We start from the raw sequence: 26638 nt of genomic DNA, 5'->3' as shown, positions 1-26638 counted from the left end.
CGGGACCGCCATTTCACCGTCAGATAGCTCCTCAATTGTACTCACGTAGGCTGAGTGGACCCCGAAACCTCCACACATCTCCTTAACCAATTCAAATCTCCTTCGCCTGGGAGAAGACGTCACCTTCCAAGTGACCCTACCCCTTTAGAGTACTATAGGAAAACAAGTTTAGTAGTAGTAGCAGTAGATGGTAATTGTCTTTTTTCTCTCCTACGGTTCTTATTTAATAATACCAAACGTACCCGTGCTTCGCTACAGTATTCTGCATTGTATACGGATTTCTCCGTAAATTATTATAAAGGCAATGATTAAGATTATATTAAATTGCATGTTTCTTAACGCTAACCGAGAAACAAAACAGGGAGGGCGCCATACGTCGTTTCCGATATAAGGTAGGCAATGGGGAATTTTTTGAAAACGGCAAGTCAAATTTCCTACTGCCAATCACAATCGAGTTCGGGAGTTTCTACTATAACGGCAGGCTCACTTAGCAACTGCCATTCACGGTAGAGATGGAGAGTTTTCATTATAACGGAAGAACCCTTTTCCTAATGCCAGTCACGATCGAGCTGGAGAGATTTGAATATAATCGGGAAATGCAGCGCTATCGAACGTAGCAACAATCGAGACATGACAATAAGTATTAGGACCAGAGTTGTAGATCTCCCCAAATTGAACGGCGATTGTGCTATCTGTTTTTTAATTCGACTTACCGTTTATCCACCAACTACCCCAAAACGAAAGTCTGCACCGTCGTTAAAATGCATCTATAATTCGATATTTTCTGGGGCCAAAAGTTAGTATACATTTGAACAGCCTGGTCAGGTTTCGGGATTAGCACTCGCACACATACGGAGTAATTAAAAAAAAAAGTAATACAATTAACGAAGTTGAAATAAACAGAAAATAAGATTCTAACTGAAGACAGCCGGATAGGACAAATAAGGCAGTGACAGAGGAGAAATTAGGCGCAGGGATGACTTACGGTGCTATTACATAAGCCTAAAGAGGCAATGCACATGCTAGAAATTAAAGCGGAAAACAGAAGTAGAATAGAAATACAGTAATAATTATAGCAAATGTCAAAAAACACATAACGGTGTGAAATAATGGGCTACAATCCGCGGTACTGTTCAAATATTAACAACGCCACTTATTGCTATTCGAGGACGATTGTAACCTCTAACGGTATTCCGCCAATAACCCTCAGAATGGCCGATTGACGTCTCTCTTGCTTTTTACCCAAGCAACAACCAAGAGTTTACAGGAATGATGACGAAAATGGCAATACGTTACTTCTCTGCTGGCAAGCAGTCAGAGACGTTGCCATAGTAACCTGTAGATTCGTTGTCGGTCTGTCGGTCACTCAATGCAGAGCACGATACCCGCAGAAAATACGAATTTTCTCCGTCACTGGAAGAAAAAGCGAAATTATGTACATAACAAAATGAAGGGATGTTTCACATTCAGTACGTGGATTTTACAGAAAAACAATAGTATACGAGAAAATGGAAGAAAAATGTTCTTGTTTTCCTATAAACCTCCATCTATTCAGAGATTTTTAAATCATACACATATCAAAACCTTTCCTGGGATGAGTATACTCTAAATATGAAGTGTGGTCGAGATCTATCAAGCCCTTTCACTGCGATAATGGAACAAACAGACACGAAAAATAAGAACCACTGATACCGTCTTGAGTCGACCTAAAACGGATAAATATCCTAAAAATTGACAAAACAAACGTAATTATAGACGGCGGACACCCTGCAATTTTATTTATATCGGTAAGGCACAGAGAAGCATTACCAAGAGGTACAGTGAGTTTGGTAAGTCACGTATTTTCCAACTGGTCTAGGTTTAAACCTATTCTGTAACACTAACTGGCGATTCCTACAACAGCAAGGCCAACTTTCCAAATGAAGGAAATATTTCCATTTATACATCCTCAAATCACAACAGTTACGAATTGGGAATGCGAAAAGAGAAAACTCCAAGCAAGTGGAAGCCTTTACCTTTCACCCCTCCAAGGCCCTTCACTGTTCTTTTATATTTTATTTTCTACAATTTGCTTTACGTCACATCGATACAGATATGTTTCATGGTGCCGATGGGGCAGGAAAAGCCTAGGACTGGAAAGGAAGGAGCCATTGCCTTAATTAAGGTACAGCCCAAGCATTTGCCTGGTCTGAAAATGGGATACCACGAAAAACAATATTCTGGGCTGCCGACAGTAGGGTTCGAACCCGGTATCTCCCGGATGCAAACTCACAGCTGCGCGCTCCTAACCACATGGCCAACTCGCCCGGCAGGGCCTTCACTGTCTGTGCGGAGATGACTGTTGTACTTCTCATACAATAGACTAATTTTCCGTCGGATCTGTCTTGATCATTTGTAAATTTGCTTAGAAAAGTTTATGCAAATTTCTGCTCTACACGGAAAGCCTAGAATCATGGACATGTTTTGGGGTTTAGAAGACGAGGGTGTGAGTATAGATTCTTTGGGTATTCCCCTCTTAGTAGCCTCTTACGACGTGCATCCTTTCATTCCATCCACAAGGAAGAAACAGAGTTCCAATAAATCGAAATAAATATGTAGCATCATGATCTACGTCCAACAATATGGCAGCTGATCCAGCACACAAGATTACCATGTCATGTCACAACATAGCACCACCTATCAATATCTACGTCCAACAATATGGCAGCTGTTCCAGCACACAACATTCCTATGTCATGTCACAAGATAGTCCCACCTAACAATATCTACGTCCAAAAGTATGGCAGCTATTCCAGCACACAACATTCGTATGTCATGTCACAAGATAGTCCCACCTAACAATATCTACGTCCAACAATACGGAAGCTGATCCAGCACACAACATTCGCATAACATGCCACAAGATAGCCTCACCTATCAAGATCTACGTCCAGTAAAATAGTCGCTGATATCGCACACAATTTTATGGCCATAAATATTCGCAAGATACGCATTATGAGAAAAATTCCTCTGCCTTCCGTGACGTTACCGTGTGTAAGGGGCTTTGATGTGATCTAGACGAAACGCCGGTCAAAGAGAGTTGAAACTCGTTTTAAACACGGCGCAATTTGTAGCTACTGTATATAGAAGGCAGTGTTCTGGCGTGAGGAAGAAGATGACGAAGACTTAGTATAGACAGATGACGGAACACTGGTTGCCCGGTCACCACAGTGTCGGTTTTATGTCGACGCAAATTTGATGACGCTATTTCCAGACAAACTCCCAGCCCATAAACATATTCATGTTGATATGGGTACTTTCGCATGGTTTTACCTGGGAGATCCTATGAACCAAGATATATTTTTCCTTCGCATGTAAGTTAAAATAAAAGTTTTAACTAATAATATTTCCCCTTATTTGGAATAATGAATCCAGTTGAATGGACTCTATAAAACAACCTGCAAACAGAGATTGAAGAAGATGGACACGACTTATAAAGTTACTCAACAACGTTGCAACAAACGATCGATATTTTTCCAGGCAACAGTCCGGCACTAGAAAACTGTGATAAAACCAGATATATTACATGGTTTAGAATGTTCAACGTTGAACAAAAGGGTGACCCCAAAAAAATACTTAGGAATCTTTTGGGACCCCAAAAGATTAAAGATAATTGGATTAAAAGAAGAAGTGAAGACCACTACCACAATATGGAGAAAATTAGACATTCACTTGAAAGAGGAAGACTACAATTTTATGGACACCTTCACAGAATGAACAACGACAGGCTAACTAAGAAGATTTTCTATTACATCTCCTAGTTAGAACACACCACCGGTCGGCTGGAAGTGACACAATGGGATCTACAAAGACTAAAGAACGCAGACGACCCGGCGACAGACTACTCCTGGGGATCATTCACTTTCGCACATTCGACGTCAACCTCTGAGAGTGTTATCGGAGGAACAGGGTCAAGCGATCAGCCACGTATGAAGAAGTCCTGGGAAGAAAATAAAAGAAAGGCTAACTCCGCTAATATTATACAGTTTCATTTTTTTTAATAGATTTATTGATCAAGTAAATTACAGATTTTTTAATGTTACATCTTCAAAGAAATACTGTAATTCTGGTACGGACTGGATTGTCTTTTTAAAAATGCTGTTTACGTGTTACATGTTAGACACACCTAAGAAGTGATACAAACTAGTTTCACAGAGTATTCTAGACAAAGACATTACTGTACTGTGTTCAAATTTCTCTCTGTTGAGGTTTTAGAGTCCGTAATGTATCCGAAATTCCTGTGGCACTTTCGTAATTCCTGTAACAAAACCAACAAAGACGTCAACAACAAAGTACTACTTATCACAAATCACTTAGATAATGTCCACACACGTCGTTGACTCGGGGAGCAACAAACTTCCATCTTGTTCGCTTCAGGTATGCACCGTAAAGTTCCTTGTCCAGCTGTCCATCAGTAGTCATTATAAAATGGATAGTGTGTCCAATTATCCATAGTGAAGAATTGTGCTTTGTCCTTGGGGTAAGGAGGTAATCTGGTCTTATGAATTGGTCATCTCTATTGATTGTGAAGTTCAGTTGGTGAAGAAACACTTTGGCTTGCATATACACCGGTCTGACCCTCATACAAGTGGTCAGTCTGTGAAGTATTGAGTCATGTTGAGTACAATATGAGCAGGAGTCCGAATCAGTCATTCGTATTCGATATAGCCGTTCTTTTGTGGGTACAATGTCATGGACTACCATATACCATGTAGATCGCACTTTAGCAGGGAGATGAGGGGCACTAATGTTTTTCCAAAGTTGTTTAAAGTCGGTGTTTGAAGGCACTTGTTGAAATAAACGCATAAGTGGTGTAGGTGTTAGACGAAATAAATCAGTATAAACCCGACGTGTTAATTGTACTTCTGATACGAACTTGGCTTCCGTCAAATAGCACCATTCTTGCAAATAAATTCGGAGATACTTCAGGGCAGACGGGACAATCCGAAGATCAGGTGGATTGCGCAAGTCCGTCACAGTAGACCAGTGTTTCAGCCAAGCAGATGAGAAGCTCCGTTGGTTCATTTCTATTTTTCTTCCACGACTCAAGACGAGGGCTTGACATTTAATGATGACGTTTACCAACCCAAGTCCACCAGCTGTTGGTGGAAGACACAAGGTAGTTATCGGTACTCGGAAGATATTGCCACGCCATATGTACCAGGAACTAGCACATATTATCTGTCTAGCAAACGTTGCAGGCAGTGGTAGTACTTGTGCAAGATACCAGCATTGTGATAGAAGGTATGTGTGGACAGTCCAGATCCTTTGGATTAGAGAGAGGTCTCGGCAGTAGAGTTCTTTTGCATAGACTTTTATCTTGTTGACAACAGGTCCCCAGTTTTGTTGATTCATGTCACTGGTCTTTCGAGTGTAATGTATTCCAAGTATCTTGTGTGATTCTACCGTTTGTAGCGGTGGGAGTTGAGGTAATGATGCCCAGTCTCCTAGCGGAATCACTTTCGATTTACGATAGTTAATAGACAACCCAGATACTGCACTGAACTGTGCGAGAGCATTTCGCATGTGGAGTATATCGTTATCCGATGATAATATTACACTGACGTCATCCGCGTAAGCAGCTACCGCGAGCTTTGCACTTCCTTGTGTTATTCCTCCTATTTCTTTATGCAGCTTGCAAATGAGAGGATTTATGGCCAAGGTAAACAGCACCATCGAAGCCGGACATCCTTGTTTTACTGACCTCTTAATGGGAATGGTTTTAGTGTGAAAGCCATTAATTTGCAAAATCGCAGATACGTTTGTGTATAGGCACTGAATGTAAGAGATAAATGTGGGACTAAGACCATGCCACTTTAAGCAGTTTAGCAGATACTGATGATTCACACTGTCAAACGCACGCTGGTAGTCTAAGGACACTAGTAAGCTCTGTGAATGAGTGCGTTCCGTGGACGCCACGTAATCACGCAGCGAACAGGTAACATCAAAAATTGTTCGTCCAGGCACTCCACAGTGTTGTGCAGGGTGAATGATGGAGGATAATAATGGTCGTAATCTGTTGACGAGAATTCTGGCTAATATTTTGTAGTCGTAAGTAAGGAGGGTAATTGGGCGATAGTCATTGACAGTGATAGCTGTAGAGAACTTCTTTATCAGTACAACAATCCCTCGACGATGTGATTCACAGAGTTGTTTCCTCTGTAACACAGTGTTCAGGACGCAGGTGAGGTCTTCTCCAATTATCGGCCAGCAGGTAGAGTAAAATTCCTGAGGTATTCCATCAATCCCAGGTGTTCTTGAGCTCTTCCCTTGTCGTATCGCTTTTAAAACCTCTTCCTTGGTTATGGGTCCTTCAAGGCTTGAGTTATCCTCTTCTCTGAGCGGTGGAGGCTTACAGTCAGCAAAAAAATTAATTTCATTGTCGTGGGTGGGCTCGGCATCAAACAGTTGTCGATAAAAGGAATCGAAAGCCTTACTTATAGTCGGTTGTGTTATGTACTCTTGTCCTTCTGGGTCCTGAACTTTCAATATGAGAGATGATATGCGGCGCTTGAAGTCCTTCATTAAATGATAAAGATTGATCCGTTCATTTTCGATTGGTTCGTTGACCCGACTGCGTATTTTGAGTCCCTGCAGTCGTTTGTGATATATAGAAAGTATTTTTGCTTTATAACGGCTGATTTTACTTCTTCTCTCTGGTGATGGCTGGTAGTTTTCTTGTAAGTCATAAATACACCTAAAATAAAGGTTTATTAGACGTTCTTCGTCTTGATAAAGTTCGTAAGATTTTCGCTTAAAGAAATACTTTATTTGCGGCTTTACATACCGATCCCACCAATCAGCACAATCTTGATATCTAATCTTTCTTTTACTCCATTCTGACCAAAGCAATTTCAGCTCTTCAAGGATACTAGAATTTTGAAGACAGGTTACATTCATCTTCCAGTAAGAGCGTCCTCTAGGTATAAAATTTATATTTAATCTTATACGTAGGATAACAGCTTCATGATCAGAAAATGTGACTGGTACTACTTCTACACGACTTATGTCATTAGCTAAATTTTGAGGAACATAAAATCGATCCAGTCTTGCTGCTGAATTTGAAGAAAAGAAAGTAAATCCTGGGGTATTATGTTTTAGCACCCAAGGATCACACATTTGGAGATTTGTAACTAAAGTCTGTAAGCTGCTGCTCGGCTTAAAGGGACCTGTACAATCTACTGCACGCAGTACACAGTTAAAATCACCCCCCATCACATAATGCATAGGCAAGGAGCGAAGTAAATATGTTAAGTCCGACTGGAAGAATTCGTTCCTTTCCTGGCGTTTATTACTCCCAGATGGTGCATAAACATTGTAAAACAGGTAATCTTGAAATCTGCCACTCATTCCACGACCAGAGGGAAGCTTCTCTATGGATTGCAGTTCAATACCTGACTTAGTAAGGATAGCAGTACCTAGGTTATCACTACCAGTATTTACATAGGCATTATAGTTTAATACCGAAGAAAAATCATTGATGGAGACCTCCTGTAGCATTACAAGATCTATATCATGACACTGTAGAAATTTCAGCAGAGCATGCATTTTAGTTGGGGATGAATTATTGTTGAAGTTGACTGTCCCCACTGTTAGTGTGAGGGTCATGACACTACAACAGAGAGAAAAATAGAATGCAGTCCACATATTGATATTCTGTCAAACTATTTCTTCGTAGTCGGGGGAGGTAATCCTTGCTTACTCGTTCCTGTCTTATACGGATGGTTTCGTTGTTTACTAGCTAACTTGCTTACTTTTTGCTGACCGGGGTTACATTTTGTTACATCAAGCGATATTTCTGCTACTGGGTCCTCACTCCGCAATACTTCCTCCTCCAGGTCCATCTGACTGTTCCACGATCCGAGAGTGGGAGGATGCTGTTCAGTGATCACAGACCTATCCATATCAGACGAAGATAATGTACTTTCCGGAGGGCGCTGGCTCTCAGTTTCAGACCTTGTCAAAGGTTGAAGAGTGATGGGCATTGTATCAAGTTGTTGGTCTTCCTGTCTCAGCGTGTTTGTGATCGCGTTATTTTCTTCTATGGTTCTTTTATCTGATACGTGTATATCCCTGATATCTAATGTTTCTTCTACTGATACGGTATCTGAGTCTGTACTGTCATTTGAAGGTAATGGAAATTGGTCCCCTGCAGGTGCGTTAGCTATATCCTGTGAATCGGCTGTTAACACTAGTGTGTTTACTATGTCCATATGTTCTAACTTATTGTCATGACTTGAGCCAGGTGTTGTAGGGTTGACGTTGTTATCTGTGCTACTTTCCACTGCACCGTTCGCTACCCTGCTCTGCACGGACGTTGGTTTGTTTACATCCGTGAGAGCGGGTTCTCTATCTGACCGCGCACTGTCAAATGAGGGAGGTTTGAATAGATCGCTCAATGTGAAGCGTGATCTAGATGCCGTCGATGGTTTGCTGTTAGTAAATCTAGTGGGACAATTAGTCCGAATATGAGAACAACTTCCACATGAAAAACAATGTTGCTCCTGTCCGGGATAGGTTACATATGCCTCATAACCCGCTACATTGAGGGTTGAAGGAATAGGCTTTTCAATTGACATCTGAACTACCCTTATTCCTGTATCGACTTGATAGCGGTATCTGTTTGACCACTTCTCGTTTTCTATCTGTTGTACCTTGCCATAATTCTGCAATACGTACTGTACCCGCTCGTTTGGTACTTCCGGCGGTATATTCATTAAGCGTACAGTGATAAGTTCTATTTCACCGGGCATGATTGTAACTGTTACTGAATCGCCATTCATTAATGTAAGAGAATTTGTACCTCTAAAGGAATGTAAGTACTTCTGGTAGCTTCTGTCATTATTAAATTTGAGATAGGCTGCATTCTGTTTTCCAACTAGTTGAATTGTTTGTAGTTCATCATCACATACCTTTAGAACGTCTTCTATCCACTGGTGAATTTCGTGGGCTGTTGGTCTTTGTTGCTCCTTGCCAAACACAACTTTCAGGGTGTTTTGCCGTGTAATTTTGGATGCCATGTTTCCTAACTGTACTTGTTCAATAACTGCAACTTCAAATGAACAAACACTCACACTACCGTCCTCGTCAAGTTAGCAGGGCCCGGCCAGACAACCTGCTTGGCCGGCTGTACAAGCAAGACTGTGTTTCATTCCAGCTTCTCAATATACGCAGAATAGTCTAAATAAATCACTCTGACTCTCATAGGTGGTGGTAATATTTGTTTTTAGGAGAAATATAAGTGAGCAACCCTCCTCTCTCAACAGCAAACAAAGAGTAAAAGAGTTCGGAAATAAGGGTATCAGCAAAAGTATGAGAGGACCACGGAAGGCGTGAAAACGAAACATATCCTACGACTTGCAAACGTAATATTTTCGGAGTCGGAAGAGTACAGGGGGTGTCAGAAAGTGAGGTGTTTGACACGAATGAATGGAAAAAATGGCAGTCTCCAATAGAGGATACGTAGTTTCCAACCTACGCTGTCATGTTAAGTAGCAGTATCCTAGTAAGACTGGCAAGGGATACCTTGGATGTATTCTGGCACCCCAATCTATAGGGAAATTTACCCTTGATATTGTGTTCCTGTCATCTTTCAATGTTGAAAAGATTTCTTAAAAGACGAAGTAAGCGTCCCCATACTACTAAAAAGGTACAATTAATCAATTTCCTCAATTGTGTTGAAAGTTGAAGGCCCAGACTGAGAGTTTTGGATGGCTCTATCAAACTTGTAAAAAATCGAAAATCACTTTCGGCCTGAATGCTGTTCCGGAAAAGCAGCCTACAATCGCTTGTTTCTTTACTCGTGTTCTTCTTTATTCAAACCCCAGCCAAATTAACTTATGTACATAATTATTCCCGTATTGTGTCCCTTAGTTCAATACCCTGAGGCATTGTTTGATTTATTGAATAATATCTACACCGAAAGTAATTGTAAATCCTTAAGTGAAACTCTGCATTGACTCACATTAGCACTCGTAGTAGCAGAAATATGCAAACTGCTAATCTAAACGACCAGATAACGATGATTAAGAAAAGAATTGCAATTTTTAGGAATAAATAAAGAATATATTCTCATATATTATTATATTTTATTTGCCTAAAATTCGTAGCTCATATCCCTGAAATGTTTTCAACATTGAGTTGCTTGCCTGTAGGGCTACAACTGTGGATTTTTTGCGTTGGCTTCCTACCTTAGAAATAAAGGAGGTTATTTCGAAAAGAATCTTGCAACCGTGTAGAGAGTGAAACATATAATACAATGATGAAGAATTACCTATCATTTTTAGTAGGAGGCTGGCTCTCCGTGTGTGGGTGTGTTCGGATATGGGGTTCATCGAATGATGATTTATTTATATTTGTCCCCAGCCTGCAAGCTCATAACTCATACTTTAGACATGAACAATATCAGACGGATTTTTTCTTGAGCAGGAAGGTAACCATTACTGTTCGCACAGAGACACGCCCTTATTAGAAGTGTCCCTTCTGTTGTGCCACCTGTGTACGTCATGAGAGTACAGAGACACCGCCATGTTTCATTGCTCAGAGACCCGCCGGCCGATCGTACGAATTATCTCCTCCATACAGCTCCTGAGCAAAGATTTATCGAAGGTGAAATTGTCGCCGGCAAGCAGCATGAACCATAACTCAAGCACCAACGCTCGTCTGAACATCATCAGTAGCAGAAAACGGAGAGAAAGAAAAGAACAGATGATTTATAGCAACTACATTACAGCACTGATCAAAACAGTATTTTTTATTATTAACTAATTATTAATACAACATCCCCTGTGAGGAGGCTCCCACAAGGTCAAAGTATATTCATTACAAAATATTGTAGGCTATGTCTTCAAATTCATTGGTGAATTTGATACAACAGTCAGAAAAGGTAGCGTATACAGTGTATATACACTAGCAAAAGTACCCGTGCTTCGCTACGGTATTCTACATTGTATACGGATTTCTATCTAAATTACTGTACACGCAGTGAGTACGATTATATTAAATAGCATGTCTCTTAGCGTTATCCGAAGATTGCCACGGGGACGACTCTATACGTAGTTTTCGATGGAAGGTGCGCGTTGGGGATTTCTGAAGACATTCAAAATCAAATTCGGGAGTTTCTACTGTAAAGGTAGACTCACTTGCCTACTGCCATTCACAATGAAGATGGGGAGTTTTCATTATAAAGACAGGCCCCTTTTCCTAATGCCAGTCACAATCGAGTTTGGGGGATTTGCTTATAATCGAGAAATGCAGCTCTGTCTAACGTATAAAAGATCCAGATACGACAAAAATGGCATATGACCAAAGTTGTAGTCCGACTCGTTGGCTGAATGGTCAGCGTACTGGCCTTCGGTTCACAGGGTCCCAGGTTTGATTACCGTCCGGGTCGGGGATTTTAACCCTCATTGGTTAATTCCAATGGCTCGGGGGCTGGGGGTTTTTGCTGTCCCCAACATCCCTGCAACTCACACACACTCTCATAACACTATCCTCCACCACAATAACACGCAGTTGCCTACACATGGCAGATGCCGCCCACCCTCATCGGAGGGTCTGCCTTACAAGGGCTGCACTCGGCTAGAAATAGCCACACGAAATTATAATTATATTTATACCAAAGTTGTACATCTCTCCAAAATGAAGTGCGATTGTGCTAACTGTTTTGTCATACTGAACCCATAATTCTACGGTGGAAATTTTTTTTTTCCCCAAATATTTATTTGGTATTAAGAAAGTACTTTTATGTTTGAAGCCAGCCATGTTGCGCTCCTACGAGCCCCGATGTCGCGTGGGAAGGTTCTCCCTCACGGCAAGCTCGTGAATTGCCGGGACACCTCGGTGGGACTCGAGTGCCCGACAATTCTTTAAATTCATGGAATTCTATACAACGAGGGATTTTGACAATATAGTAAAGAAAGAAATAAATAAGCAAAATTATTCGTACACCCTCCGTGAAGTTAGTGACACCAGGGAAAAACTTAAAGGCAGTTAAGCCTAAGTACATGTTAGCGTGAGACCAGCGAACCAGCTACACGTGCCAAGGTCAGGGGAAGAAGAAAACGCGCGAAACGCACGGGCAGAAACAATTTATTTCCCGTGTTGTGAGTGTAGAAAAATTATAAAATTAACACCTAACATAAATGCAAGTCTGTCCGAAGTTCTGGGACAAGTCTCATCAAAATTGGTCTATTAGACGCAAAATTGGCAGATTACACAACCAAGCCTCATAGAGGGGATAGCGTCCCTCCTGAAATTATAAAAGAAACCCCCCACCGTAGATTTTTCAGTGTCGATCTGGAACTTGAAGCCGCGGGAGCTTGTGCCCGCCGCCATTGGAAATTCGCGCCAGATTGACCGACAATAATTAAATACATGTCCGTGGCTAAGGTCCATATACTTGGTTAAGAAGAAAAAGTGATTGGGAAAGTTCCGAACGTTTGCCGACGAATTAGGAAGGTGTAGGCTGGTTGAAATATACGCAGCAGGTTTTATTTGTATCATCTTGTGTACATTTGAAAGTGAAGCAGAGTCTTGGGGGAAGCTATTCAAGGCAGTTCTGCTCCCTTATCGGCCGAACACCTGTTTTATTGAGGTAACGGAGAGAGAGAAATCACTCTGGGAACGCATCAGACAGTTGTAGTCGACTGCAGGACGAGGGAAGTTCGTGGTGCAAGTTACAGAGAAAGTGCCTGATTTATATGGTAAATTTAATCTCGTGTGTGTGAAGGGTAGTGTTTGTATAAGTGAGATTTTGGAAGTGAAAATGTTATCTGTGAAAATGAGCGGCTAAGCCCGAGGTTAGCTGCTGACGATGTAATCAGAATGCTGAGAATGTCACCATTGTGCAGGTCTGTTTATTTTATATTATGTTGTAGATAGTTAGTTATTGTCTGTCCTAACCAACTTTTCCAGATGATTGTCGGGTTGATATTCGTAATTATCAGGCGAAAGGCGTTGTAAATTTTTGGTCAGCGTGTGAAAATTTCAGTGTGTAAAGTTCATGTCAAGAACGGTAAAATGCGCCGCTTAAAATTTTGTGTTGAGATGAGATATCATTCAAAGTGCGGATTTGTGAACGTTATAAGTGTAAATTTGTCGTGGCGAATATCTTAATCTCAGATGTCAGTTGAATTCAGAAACGTTGGTCGATAATAATAATAATAATAATAATAATAATAATAATAATAATAATAATAATAACAATAATAATGTCTACCGCGGGATAAGGAAATTTTTCTATGTTAAAGTGCATTTAACCAATATATTTTTACAAGGATCGCAGGAATATTTAGATGATTTCGGTGAAATTTGTTAGAGTCACAGTCATTAATGGGAAGGAAATTTTGAGACATCGTGTATATCAATGATACGAAAAGTCGCTGGGTGCTCTTGGACTCTCGAGGTTCGAAAGTCGCAATAATAGTAAAGTAAGAGATGTGTTTAATAATGGTTGTCGTTTTCACCAGGGGATCGAAGTATGAAAAAGGGTCTTGAAGGAAAAGGGATTGAGAGCGATGGATTTATATGTACGTGGAGATGAGAGAGAAGTGATACCGCTGGAATAAAGCGAGGAGAAAGAGTGTGGAGACAAGCTGTATTTTTGTAGAGGAAGTATTTAGGAACAGGCTGTGTTGAGGCAGACTGTATTGTTTTCCGCAATCAATCCGAATTTGAGACGACTATGGTGTGAAGCATTGTAAATTTATAGAACGATTCCAAGTGAAAACGACTCTAGTAAAATGTTAAAGTCTGGGTAGTAAACGTCCAGTGAGTTTTGTTACGAAAAGCCCGTATGGATGATAAGAAAATGAGCGACTTCGAGGATCAAAGAGCACTTTGGACCCATGGTTGGGTTGTATTGAATTTGTTCACTGGAGAGGTCATTGATAATATAGTTGGAATTGATGATAGACGATTTGAGAATTTCGAATGCGGTAGTGATGATTATTATTTTTGAAGGTATCCACTAAATTGGTAAACGTGTATTGGGAATTTTCATTTGCTTCCCTAACACTTCAGTGCACAGGCTGAGATTGTGTTCGAGGTGGAGAATCGTTCGTCACGTATATTTATTTTTGAGTTCATGTATTGTAATGGTAGAGACTTACTGTATTTTTCGACTTGCATTCATTTGATAGTAAGAGACGTGGTTCCGTCGTGCGTATTTTGTCTGACCAGATTTAGTACTGAAAGTCAGAGTTGTTTGAAATTTGCCAGTTCGCCTGATATTTTAAAGGAGGCGTAGTACGACCCACTTTGACGCCCGACGATAGATTTAGGACGTCACATGTTATTCTTGGAGTCACTGATGATGAGACGTCCTAGGTCACGCCCGACGATAGAATTTGGAAGGCATCATGTACATAATGATTAGTGTTAGGGTGTACAGATTTCAAGTGAGCCCGACGATAGGTCTGGGATGGTAGCTGTACACACTCAAGTCTCAGTTTAGATGTTTCTTTTGTTTTTGTTTGTTGAAGCGGCTGGATGAAGGTAGCAGATACAGTACGATATAATTTTATGAAGAGGGTCAATGCGTAGCTCTCCATTGAGATAACGGGACAGCTGTTGACGCGTGAGGGTTGTCCAAGTGTTGGATATCGACCTGATGGAGATTTAATATTTTTACTGTGATTCTCCGTGCGTGTTAAGCTTTAATGACTTCGAGATGTTGATTTATATTTACGGACTTTATTGTTTTCTCGTTTTAACGTCCGTTTTCGTTTGATAGTGTGCATATTGACACTCAGTGTATTAGTGTGAGACTTGAGTTGCGAATGCGGTTTCGATTCGTCAGCCAGTATTTTATTTTATTTTCAATCTTGTAGTACTTTCATTTTATTCATAGTTAAAGTAAGTAAGTAATCACGTTACAAGTAGTGTGTTGGGACAGACAGTAAATAGAGAGATCTGTACTGGTAGCATTGTTTTTCAAGGGAAAGAATTCCTTAAAGTTGTAGTAAATTTTAGCGTGGACTGGTAATTTTATTAAGCATAACAAACCCATTTCTAACCTGAAAATCGGTTCGATAATAATATTTTTCAAGTGACTTTCCACTTTTTAATTAACTTCAGTGTTTGGCATTTCTTCTAAATGCATGATTAGTAATTGTTTCCTGCATTTCGCAGTTTTGTTCCTTTAGTTGTTGTTGGTTCCTTCCGAACAGCTGTTTGGGGTGATGCACATTTAGCATCGGGATTACCTTATCACTTAAGGGTGTCATGAATGACAAATACATGGTGGAATTTTATTTCAATTGTGAATGATGCTGTTAACTTGTAGTGAACACCATGCTTTCCCATAGTATTTCGCAACCTATCCAAAGCAACTGATAGTCAGTTTGGTTCGATTAAGGGTCCATTCGGCGGGTGTTCCGTATCCGTTAAGGGTATTCGACTGGTGGATAACCTTAATTGAGAGAAAATCAGGCGTTCTACTTGTTGAAAGTCAGATTTTCCACGGATCGTGTGGATTAACTCTCAGTTCTCGTTTGGAATAATAGGTGCCCGGTTTTCAGGTCTTCCCTTTTTCAGTTTTTCAGTTTCGCTGTCCACTAACATATTAGCTTCTCCGAAGCAACTCTTCGACATGGTAAGAAACAAAGTGACGGTATGTAATGTGACTGTGTTTGGAACATTCAAAAATCAATAATTTATAAAATTTTTTTATTTTGCAAGAATGCATATTAAATTAATGATGTTATCGTGCTCTTTCAATTTAATAAAAGTTAGTAAGCACATTTTTGCTCCTCATTTCAAGTAGTTAGGCTCTCTTCTGAACCCCATCGTTTGGTTAAGATCGTGACCGAATTTATTCCCGCAACGACCCAAGATTTAAGAGTTCTAAATTGTTCTACTGTAGCAGCCGTGGCCGACCAACGATGGAATGGTAAGTTCAAGGGTTCAATACGATCTATCGTTTAGCCACCAATTACTCCGAAACCAAGCTCTGCACTATCATTAAAATTGCCTTCATACTTACATAATTTTTGGGGGGTAAAAAATTACACAATTGAACATCTAGGAATTTTTCCGCAGAGGAAAGAATCCACTTTTTAGGATTAGCACTCGCATGGATACGGAGAAATTAAGCAAGAAAGTGATACAGTTAAGAAAGTTAACATTAATTGACGATAGAAAACTGAGGAATGTCAAATATGTAAATATCGAGTGAATGTATTGGGATAGGTTAAGTGGGTTCCTGCTAATAAAATGGCGGTTGGTAGGTGTGTTCGAATTCCACTTGATCGTGATAATATTACTCGTATGTTGTACTTCGAGAATCATCCACAAAGCCAATGTATTGTCGTCTGTGTGGAAATATTTACTGGTACAGACGCTGTGCTCCCTGCACGTTCACCGTACATGAGGAGCATGTAAACATACTCATCTTTTGAATACGTAGCGAAAATATGACCAGGACTTCTAGGCTACACCAAGTGTCTGGCCAGTACAGACTGAACATGCATGCTGCATGCTATTGGTCGGATTTGGCACGAATGGACTTCTGTTTGATCCTCAAATCTTAAAATAAAAATAAATACATTTAGCGCCCGTGTGATTCGAATCCACCTACCAGCGGCACAGGCGTCGGCACGTCTGTGCTTAATCCATGGCACCACGATGACTGTTGCTTCACGCTTATCAGAAAGCGTACTTGGTGTAAAACTTCTTCCCGCTTTACAAACTCTCACGTGTTTTTAGCGTTAATTTCATATCCAATCGAAAGATTATAATTCACACGTACTATTTACATAACCGTATGTCAGTTTGATATATTGTGCAAATGCCTGTTTTAAATAAAGTCTTGCCTTGATGACGCAGGAAGTGCTTTAAAGGAGACTATAGCTTGGTATACGGCAGAGGAGAATCGACCATCACACCACTGACGTTCGTTGGGTTGCCTAAAAGCAGGAAAAGTCAGACGCAGCGGACTCACCCGGTATATAGGAGCTTTATTGTGTGTTGTCGCAGTTCATTGTCTCACCCTCTTTTCATCTTATTTCTTCTTTCCTGCTTTAATTTTCCAGCCGAGTGATTTTGCGGCCCGAATAGGGTCGTGTAGCTGTGAGCATTCGGGAGATGGTGTGTTCGAATCTCATCGTTGGCAGCCCTGAAGACTGTTTTCCGTTGTTTTCGATTTTCATATTACACCACGGCCGCTAACCCTTTCCTATCCTTACGTCGCCAAAATCCTTCGATGTGTTAGTGCGACATTGAAACACTAACACAAAAACAATCCATTTCACAGTGTGACATATCATTTTGATATCTGTACAATATAATTTGACAAGATGTGTGCGAGGAACTTCAGAAGATTTGGAGTCATTGTAGTCCTCAGACAGGGCGAAGCCGCGTACCATAGCTAGCAGTTTTGCAGGTCATAAGATACCGGGAATTAAGTAAAGACCTGTTCTACTTGGCCTTCACACGTAATATTTTCATGGCCATTAACTTTGCAGTGTGTCATAAAGAAATGCATCTGATAAATAAGTACACAGACTTACCTAGTAATAATAATAATAAAGCCTCAAGTGTCATGTGTAGGCATTTCTGTCTGACGCCATTTATGCTGCCAGCTCGTCAATTTCGACGTAATGTTTTATCTCCCAGATTGCATAGTAAACGATATCACTGCTGGGCGTGTTTTAATATATGTTGTCTGCTTAACACCAAATGTGTTACCTGAGATATTTTGTATGCCGATATTATACGATATGGATTGCTCAATTGACTTTCTTGCACCCTTCAAAAGACCCATACTTCTGGGAGGATTTAAACCGGCAATCATGGTATCTGAAGTGCAATACTTTGTCACTCATCCTCAGAGGGAGCTGCATAACAAGTATTTGAAACAAAATGGAGCCATCTGCCTAGCAGTCCTGTGATCCTCCACAGAAAAGTGCCAGCCGATGAATTGTTGCAAAATTGAATAGAATTTTGTTTTCCCTTGTGTTTTAACATTAAACATTTCATCAGCTCATGTTGGGTTCGGAACCGTTTAAGATTAGAAACTTAGCAGCCGTTAACGAAGCTGCCAGGTGTGAAAAGAGGAAACCACGGAAAATTACCTTAAGTGCTTCGCTTTAGAACAGAGTGACATCGTCTTTACATTCTAATCAAGGTGGCTGCGTTTGGAACCCTGACGAACGTATATAATGTTCCATGATCAAGACACAAGAGTCACCTAAATCCAGAAGCTTCATCCCCCCCCCCAATGCCACTACAGCCCTTGAAGGGCCTTGGCCTACCAAGCGACCACTGCTCAGCCCGAAGGCCTGCAGATTACGAGGTGTCGGGTGGTCAGCACGACGAATCCTCTCGGCCGTTATTCTTGGTTTTCGAGACCGGGGTCGCTATCTCACCGTCAGATAGCTGCTCAATTCTAATCACGAAGGCTGAGTGAACCTCGAACCAGTCCTCAGGTCCTGGTAAAAATCCCTGACCTGGCCGGGAATCGAACCCGGGGCCTCCGAGTAAGAGGGAGGGACGCTACCCCTACACCACGGGGCCGGCCAGAAGCATTAATAATAATAGTGTTATTTGTTTTACGTCCCACTAACTACTCTTTTACTGTTTTCGGAGACGCCGAGGTGCCGGAATTTAGTCCCGCAGGAGTTCTTTTACGCGCCTGTAAATCTAACGACACGAGGCTGACGTATTTGAGCACCTTCAAATACCACCGGACTGAGCCAGGATCGAACCTGCCAAGTTGGGGTCAGAAGGCCAGCCACCGTCTGAGCCACTCAGCCCGGCATCAGGCTTGAAGCTTCATGGAGGCTGCCAAATGTGGGATTGCAACACACCATAACTTGAACTGTAGCTCACAGCTACATGACGTGTAAAGTACAACAGAGGTGCACAAAACGTGACTCTGGTAGCGAGAGCGTGTGTTGAGGATCCAGCTCGTGTCCACCGTACATTCACCTGCACATTTGTTGCTGAGGCGATCTTTGACTTCGTTCTAATTTCCTTGGAGGGAATACTAATAAAAATGCTACTACTAAATAATAATAATTGTATGTCTTGGGCCGGTAGTGTGCTTTAGCACCAGGTAGGTTACCTACCCGTTATTTCTATGTTCACTTTATTCCACTATATGGCATGGACGAACTATGGGTCTTGCCAAAAATGTAAATGATGTTGCAGCCACTCTAGGATTGGAGGTGTAGGATTGATGACATCTCGGGTTGTCTATAATACTTCCTCGCACTCCTCAACAATGTGCTCCACTGACTGGGAAGGGTCTCCGCAGTCACAGGTAAGAGATTCTAGAAGTCCCCACTTAAGTAGCATGGCATTATATCTAGCATGGCTGTTTTCAAACGGTTGAGTTTAGTCCATTTGTGTACATTCAAGTGAAATCCTGGGAGTCCAGTTGTGGCATTATGGAGCCTTCGCGTTTCACAGGTGCAGAGTTCCAGCTATGACGACATTTTTCTGGATCCTGAAGCCAGTTATGTCATGGTATTGGGTTCCTTGACTTAAGACGAGAAGGGGGTACGTCATTAAGGACCTCATGCATTGGGAGATCCTGTGGGTCAGTAGGATGGTCCTTTATGAAGCCACAGTACTTGTCTTGGTCATTAATATATTTTTCCCCAATTCACATTTCCAATAAACTTGCATACCTTTGAAATGAGTCCGCTGTTCTATTTAACTTTTGAAGCTATATTCCAATTTTATATTCTTGCTCGGAAACAGTAGTCTAATTTCTTTCGCTTCTTCTTTCCAGCCTTTTCAAAATTAGTACTTCACGGTTACAAATCCCAGTTTAAAGACACAAACCGTGTGTGGAGGGATGTATTCACTAAGTGGAGTGGTTGGTAGTGTGATGCGTTGTCTGTGAACGAGGAGGTGTGAATCGAACTCTGTGTCACACTGAATACTCAGCCCAAGATCCGAACTTTCAAAATATTGTCACCCAGTTACATTTTCTCCCAACCAGTCTAATTCCGTTTGGCGTTTGCTACTTTTCAGAACAGCTGGGCAAGGCTTGAGTGAGATAGGTCCACATCATTAAACTCCTCTTTCGATCGGAAAATTTTGACCTGATTCTTTGTTACGTGACGTCTTGGTTACTACATGGAAAATTAGAAAAAAACGTTGTTATGAATGTTTTAAAACACTTATAAGACACAGTGTCGTGTGGTGCCAACTACAACGGAGCAGTTCCACCGTCAACGATGAAGACTGCACTTGTAGTCCGTGCTTTCTCTCTTTCTTGAGGAAGTGGTTGTAGCCCAGAACGTGGCTGAGGCACTGCGCTTCCCTTATCTCGGTAATACTGATGAGACCTCTCTCTCTCTCATTAATTCATTACCTCACTCCGTGGATGTGGTTGATCGTATGACTGCCTTCGGATTTGAGGGAAGCTGGTTCAAACCTGACTTAGGTAGACGGAATTTTGAAACGTCAGGACGATAATCCATTTTGTACGATTCAAAAGACCTCTGGTGACATCTGGTGTTCACGCAACAAAATTATTTAAAACTCAGTCGCAGAACGCCCAAGAGAGGTACGGTTTACTCCAAAGAACATCTAATCAAAATGGCTGCACACAGTTATTGGGGTCATCGACTTATTATTATTATTATTATTATTATTACTTCCTTACGCCCATTCAAAGAGTGCGTTTGAACTTGTTAATTTAGTGCGACTTCTTCTTCTCCCAAAATCTCTTGATGTCATTGCTGTGATGTTTCCTGCACTCTTCTGTCCACTGTTTTTCACTGGTCTATTTTTCCTTTAGCCTACTCCAGGTATATGTGAATTTTAACCAGAGTTCCAAAGAATTTACGATTTGTTATCGTGTCATCCGTAGCGTTCATTTTTTTGTGAATCCTGCTTAATTTCTTCTAACCAGTTGATCTGGACCTTCTTTGAATTGATTATATTGAATAGTTTTTAGGAAATCTAATATTGTGCATTCTATAGATGTGAGCATAGAATTTCAAGTATCTCGTACGTAAGGCATCAGTGTCCGCCTGGCCTCCATAGCGTAACGCTTACCATTATTAGCTGCCTCCTAGGAGACCCGGGTTCGATTCCCCGTACTGCCACAAATTTAAGGATGTGGTTGAAATACTACATGCAGCTGCAGTACCTCGGGATGAGGACACGAGTTTGTCCGACTCGTTGGCTGAATGGTCAGCGTACTGGTCTTCGGTTCATAGGGACTCGGGTTCGATTCCCGGGCGGGCCGGGGATTTTAACCTTTATTGACTAATTCCAATGGCTTGGAGGCTGGGTATTTGTGCTGTCCCCAACATCTCTGCAACTCACATACCACACATAATACTACCCTCCACCACAGTAACATGCAGTTATCTACACGTGGCAGATGCCGCCCACCCTCATCGGAAGGTCTGCGCTACAAGGCAGAAATAGTCACACGAAATTGTTATAAGGCATTTGTAAACTTAAATGTTGCTGTCTACAGGTCTGTCGTTTTTATTTTAATCCTTATGCCATTTGCATTAATGAAACCACATATTTTTCCAAGAATTTTTCATTCTTCGAGGCACCTTTTACTGAAGTATCTTTGACTGTGGTGATGTTTGATAGAACATGCTGTTTGATATTACAAGAAGAGAGCTACACCCTAGGCTGATATAGGGTTTCTTGAGGAGGATATGTAATAATATCTCATCTATTTTTCTGCCCTGTAAATTGTGAAAATAATACGTTGGTGCTATTCGCAATCATTATGGTGATAAGAGTATGAAAATATGGATCCAACAACCAAAAGTATCTCTGCAAGATTAACTAACGCTCTCTATGAGTGTTATATACACTGAAGAAAACTGAAATTGCAACACTCAGAAGGAGTGGTGCTACATTGCTGCAATTGAACATGCAGGAAGAGTGTTCGGTTGTGCTTCGATGATTACACTTTCAGGTCCCTCTGACGGCAAGTTTGGACAATAGTCAATCAAGGATGTGCCCATCACGAGCTGCAATACATTGATGAATTCGTCGAGGCATGGAGTCAATAAGGCCCTGGATCGCTTTCTGAGGAATTGTGGCCCATGCTTGCTGCACTGCACGGGTCAGTTGTTCCAGAGTTGTGGGTGGCTGAGGACGGTTGGCCAGTTGTCGACCCATCATGTCCCACACATGCTCAATAGGACTGAGGTCCGGGGATCTGGCGGGCCATTCTAAGGTTGTGATGTCGTGGAGAGCTTCTCTGGAGATGCGTGCAGTGCGAACCCGGGCATTCTCCTGCTGAAACATCCCATTAGCAATGTTCGCCATCATAGGGACAACCACTTGATTGAGTACCCTATCAACGTACTGTCGAGCAGTCATAGTACTCTCAACAAGCACTAATAGTGATTTCACATTAAAGCCAATAGCTCCCCAGATCATAATGCTTGATGTTGGCCCTGTGTGCCTCTCGACAGTAAGATCTGGGCGGCCCCTCTCCCCGGTACGTCGGCGCACACGATTCCGGCGATCACTGCGGGCAAGACAGAAGCGCGATTCATCACGAAAGACAACCCTATGCCATTCGTGGACGCACGTCAATCTTTCTCGACACCAGGCCAGCCTTACACGTCGCTGTTGTGGGGTCAATGGAATACCTTTTGTAGGAACACGGGCTCGTAAGCCAGCTGCACGCAGGCGATTACCAACTGTTTGTTGTGTAACGTGGTGTGCCACATCTGCTCGAATTTGCGCTGCTGTTGCATTGAGTTCCATCCGGGCTATTCGAATGATGCGGCGATCCTCTCTCACAGTTGTCTGTCGCGCTGGGCCTGTGCCAGGTCTACGAGTGTGGGTACCTTCATTTGACCACGGCTGCCATACATGTTGTACCGTAGATGCCTGTCGGCCAACACGTGCAGCGACAGTCCTTAGCGATAATCCAGCCTCACACAGCCCAATTATCCGAGCCCTCTCAAACGGCGACAGTTGTTGATAGCGTGCTCTTCTCTGTCGTCGAGGCATGTTTAACGGGGAACACTTCACTGCACAGACTGCAAGTCAACTACGCTACACCAGAGTCCGTATACTGGAGTTGATTCCTCCGCGACCAATCACGTGGGGAGACCTGTAGCAACAATCCAATGGGTCTGACCTACATGGCATCGTTCCATATCTTGAAAATCAACACAAACGACCAATGCCTTCATGGTGTTGCAATTTCCATTTTCTTAAGTGTATTTAAATATAAACTCTTGTACAGAGCGAAAGCAACACTTCGGTGCTATTCACAATCATTTTGTTGCTAAGCGCATGGAAATGTGGATCCAGTAGCAGTAAGTATCTCGGCAGGTTCTACTTCGAACCCCAGGCCTGTATTCTAAAACCTTTGGGCTAACGTTACCGCAGTCTCCATCCGACTCCTAGAGCAGCAGTAGTGTGGTGCCAACATTTCGAAAACGGTTTGTTTTACGCCCTTAAAACATGGTTTCGAGTTATTTCTCGCGTTATGAGGTTTAAAATGAGCTTTGTCTCGTCATTTAACGCTAAATTCAATATTTCGCATATATTAGCCTATGCTATTGTGCCAATGGCCTTAAATCTAGGGAATGGAGAAGGCTGTCAAAATTTCATGTAGATAGTGTTACCCAACAGGATCCTAAAAGGCAAATATACAAAATTTGGTTCAGATTGGGAAACGGAATGAATTGATATAAGGAACAGGCAGACAGACAGATACAGATAAATACTCCATTGCTAGGGAAACAAGTACAGCAGATGAGCAATAATTTTATTGTAGTTTGTTTTACCCAGACCATATATGGTGGTCTTAAACTTCTGACCAGACTGTACTCTTACAAGTGTGCGTTTAGACACAGCCCACAGTAACATACCTCGTTAAAGAGACGAATCATTTCTGAATGAGGACGAGTAAGATACATGCGGAGAAAAAGGTCACAGGGGAAGAAAAATAATGGTTTATTGCCCGAAGGAGCCTAGCACAGCACTGCACGGTCTAAAATTTAATATATACCATGGCATAAATTTTCCATTGTGACAAATCACTCCGCTCCTTTTGCGCATTAAGATTCTAACTCACATCGAAGCGTTTATTTTTAATTGGGTGGCTGGTCCAAGCTCTCTAATGTCACTAAAACACTTTGATGTTGCGACCAGCTTAGCGCTGATCGGAATATCAATCAGCTAGCTTGTCTTAATCCCAGGAGCAATTAATTATTGTCACAGAAATTTTTTAATAACGAAAGCTTTTTTTTCTCTAAAAATGAAGTTGATGTGCAAATTAGCGTCGAGCACCACGTAAAATTCTAATTATTGGACATAACAGCTAAGCTTAATGAATCCTTGTAACTGGGTCATTAATGGTTGTACAGCGACAATTGGTCACTTAACAATATTTCAAGGTCGAGGGAAGAAATATTCTAATCGGTCGGTGGAGAAAGTATCTAAGTCCACTCTAGGGGATTTTTTTTTAGTTCGAGCATTTAGGTAGCTAAGGCGCGACTTTCTGTCGTGGAAGGAGTTATGTACGTTTGTCCTTTATGTGGGGATGAGAAAGAGCTTAACTTCATGTGGAGAAGAAGGAAACTAAATTGATAGAGAACTCTGAATCTTGCAGGTATTGATTAGTGATATAGAGAATTAAAAACAATAAAATAGCTACTGTGGCGATGAATACGAAGATGTCTTTGAAGGAAAATTAAGGTGGAAAGGGTTTTTATATGAGTTGCTATTTAGGCCTAATGGGCTATTCGATCCTCTTTGGTGAAGAAAAAGGAGGTGAATTATTACTATTATAGCTACAGTACATGGTAAGACAAAGTAAAAAGTAAAGAATCGTGTGAGATCAGGGCTATCTACAGCAAGCCTCCCCCACTCACACTCGATACCAAAGTATGGAACAGCTGATGAGAGGTTTGTAATGACTGGGGAACTTCAGATTGATATTTATCCCCATGGTAGTATATACCCTATGAAAGCTGCTCATATATTGACATACTTACATTGACCTTATTATTCGTTTTAGAGTAGTTTGTACAGTACATTTTATTTGCATTCCTACAGTCAACATGGTATATTATATTCTTGGATTTTTCATGTTCTAGAGCAGGACCTCTCAGGGTGCATGCGCTTGGTGCATGCACTGTGCACGGTGCAAACGACGACTTCGCTTGGTTAACCAGAGTGCAGACCCCCACTCCTCGATTTGGAGCAATAGCGCGGTCTCTCTCTCTTTCCCCACGCTTGTTTAGCTCGCTCCCCCCGTCTCTCTCTTCCTCACTTGCTGCGTAGCGCTCCAAATCCGAGCCGAATTGAGCCGAATTGAGCCGAGTTGCGCCGAGCTTAGCCGAATAGTTCAGAGACGAAGCGTTGGTCCGAGTCGTGCCGAGCTGGAGCGATGCACAATGCACGGATCTCTTGAGCCTCGATTTGCAAGCGTGAGATTTTTGGCGTTTGAGAGGCCCTGTTCTAGAGGGTATAGTCGTGAGTTTATTTTATTGTTGTTACTTTGACTGCCATTAAATATTTTATTCAGGGAAAATTTGGTTATCTTGTGGCTGTGTTGAGATAGTTTAGTGAAAATGTTGGTTTGTGATATCAAAGTATTAGAAGCCTACTACTTCAAACCATTTTATGGCCTTTGTCCATTAGTTTGTTGAGTTTTTGTTTATTATGACAGTAGTCTTAATTATAAGAACATATTTATGATTTCTCTGGATCCGTGGAAGATTTTGTAAATGCCTTTGAATGAGCTTTAGAATAAATGGACAACCTTGATGTATCCGTCTGAACTTCGTCAGTGTCAACTCGAGTGTAGCATTTTTATTTGAGCCGCTGAGAGCCAAAGTGGTCTAAGTCAATAAATGTCAGTTTTTGAGTTATACCACTCAGTGCATTTATAACGAATGAAAACTTGTTGTGAAGAAGTGGTATAACGATAACTCACATGGGAGACGCTTCAGAGTGCTAGATGCATTCTTCCCATCACGCCAGAGGGGAGGGCATTTGCAGGAATAGTGGTATAAGTCAAGCGTCACGGCCACATGGTTGTGTTGTTCTGTATTCATTATCGTTGTTATTTACATTCTAAAATCAAAAGGTCTTAACTGTGCTAGTAAGTATCGGTATTGTTTTTATTTAGATTATTAATATTCAGGTGTTATTAAAGTAAAAATAGTCTTTATAAGGGAAATTCGCTCTGCCTTTTGAAATTCTAGATAGTAAGGAACTCGGAAATGAAATCCAAGTGGTTGACCATATCTTCATGCTTCCAAACGATCGGGATTTCAGAGTTTTCGAGAAAAAAATCAAGAACTGCTCGAATTTTCACTACGGATGATTGGTGTAATACCATTCAAAAGGCAAGGAGAAAACAATCCTTTGCCGTTTATAGAATGGCTCTGAATGACTTTGTCTCAACAAAAGACATAGAGAAAAGTGTAGCATTTAGAAAGATGAACATGCAAAAATGAAAAGTTCAGTTGGCTTCATTTTCAATGGTTTCGTTTTCAGAAAGACTCTCTTCATCTCATTCTCTACAAGGAATCTCTCGATGAAGGAATCCCTTTCAAAACTTTGGACATTACTGCTTCACATCGCGTTCGTGGCCATCCTTGTTTGTCTGGTGTTCAACTCATCCGTCTCAACA

The sequence above is a fragment of the Anabrus simplex genome, chromosome 11 (genome assembly GCF_040414725.1).
Source record: "Anabrus simplex isolate iqAnaSimp1 chromosome 11, ASM4041472v1, whole genome shotgun sequence".
Classification (NCBI taxonomy): Eukaryota; Metazoa; Arthropoda; class Insecta; order Orthoptera; family Tettigoniidae; genus Anabrus; species Anabrus simplex.
This window is presented reverse-complemented; position numbering follows the sequence as displayed.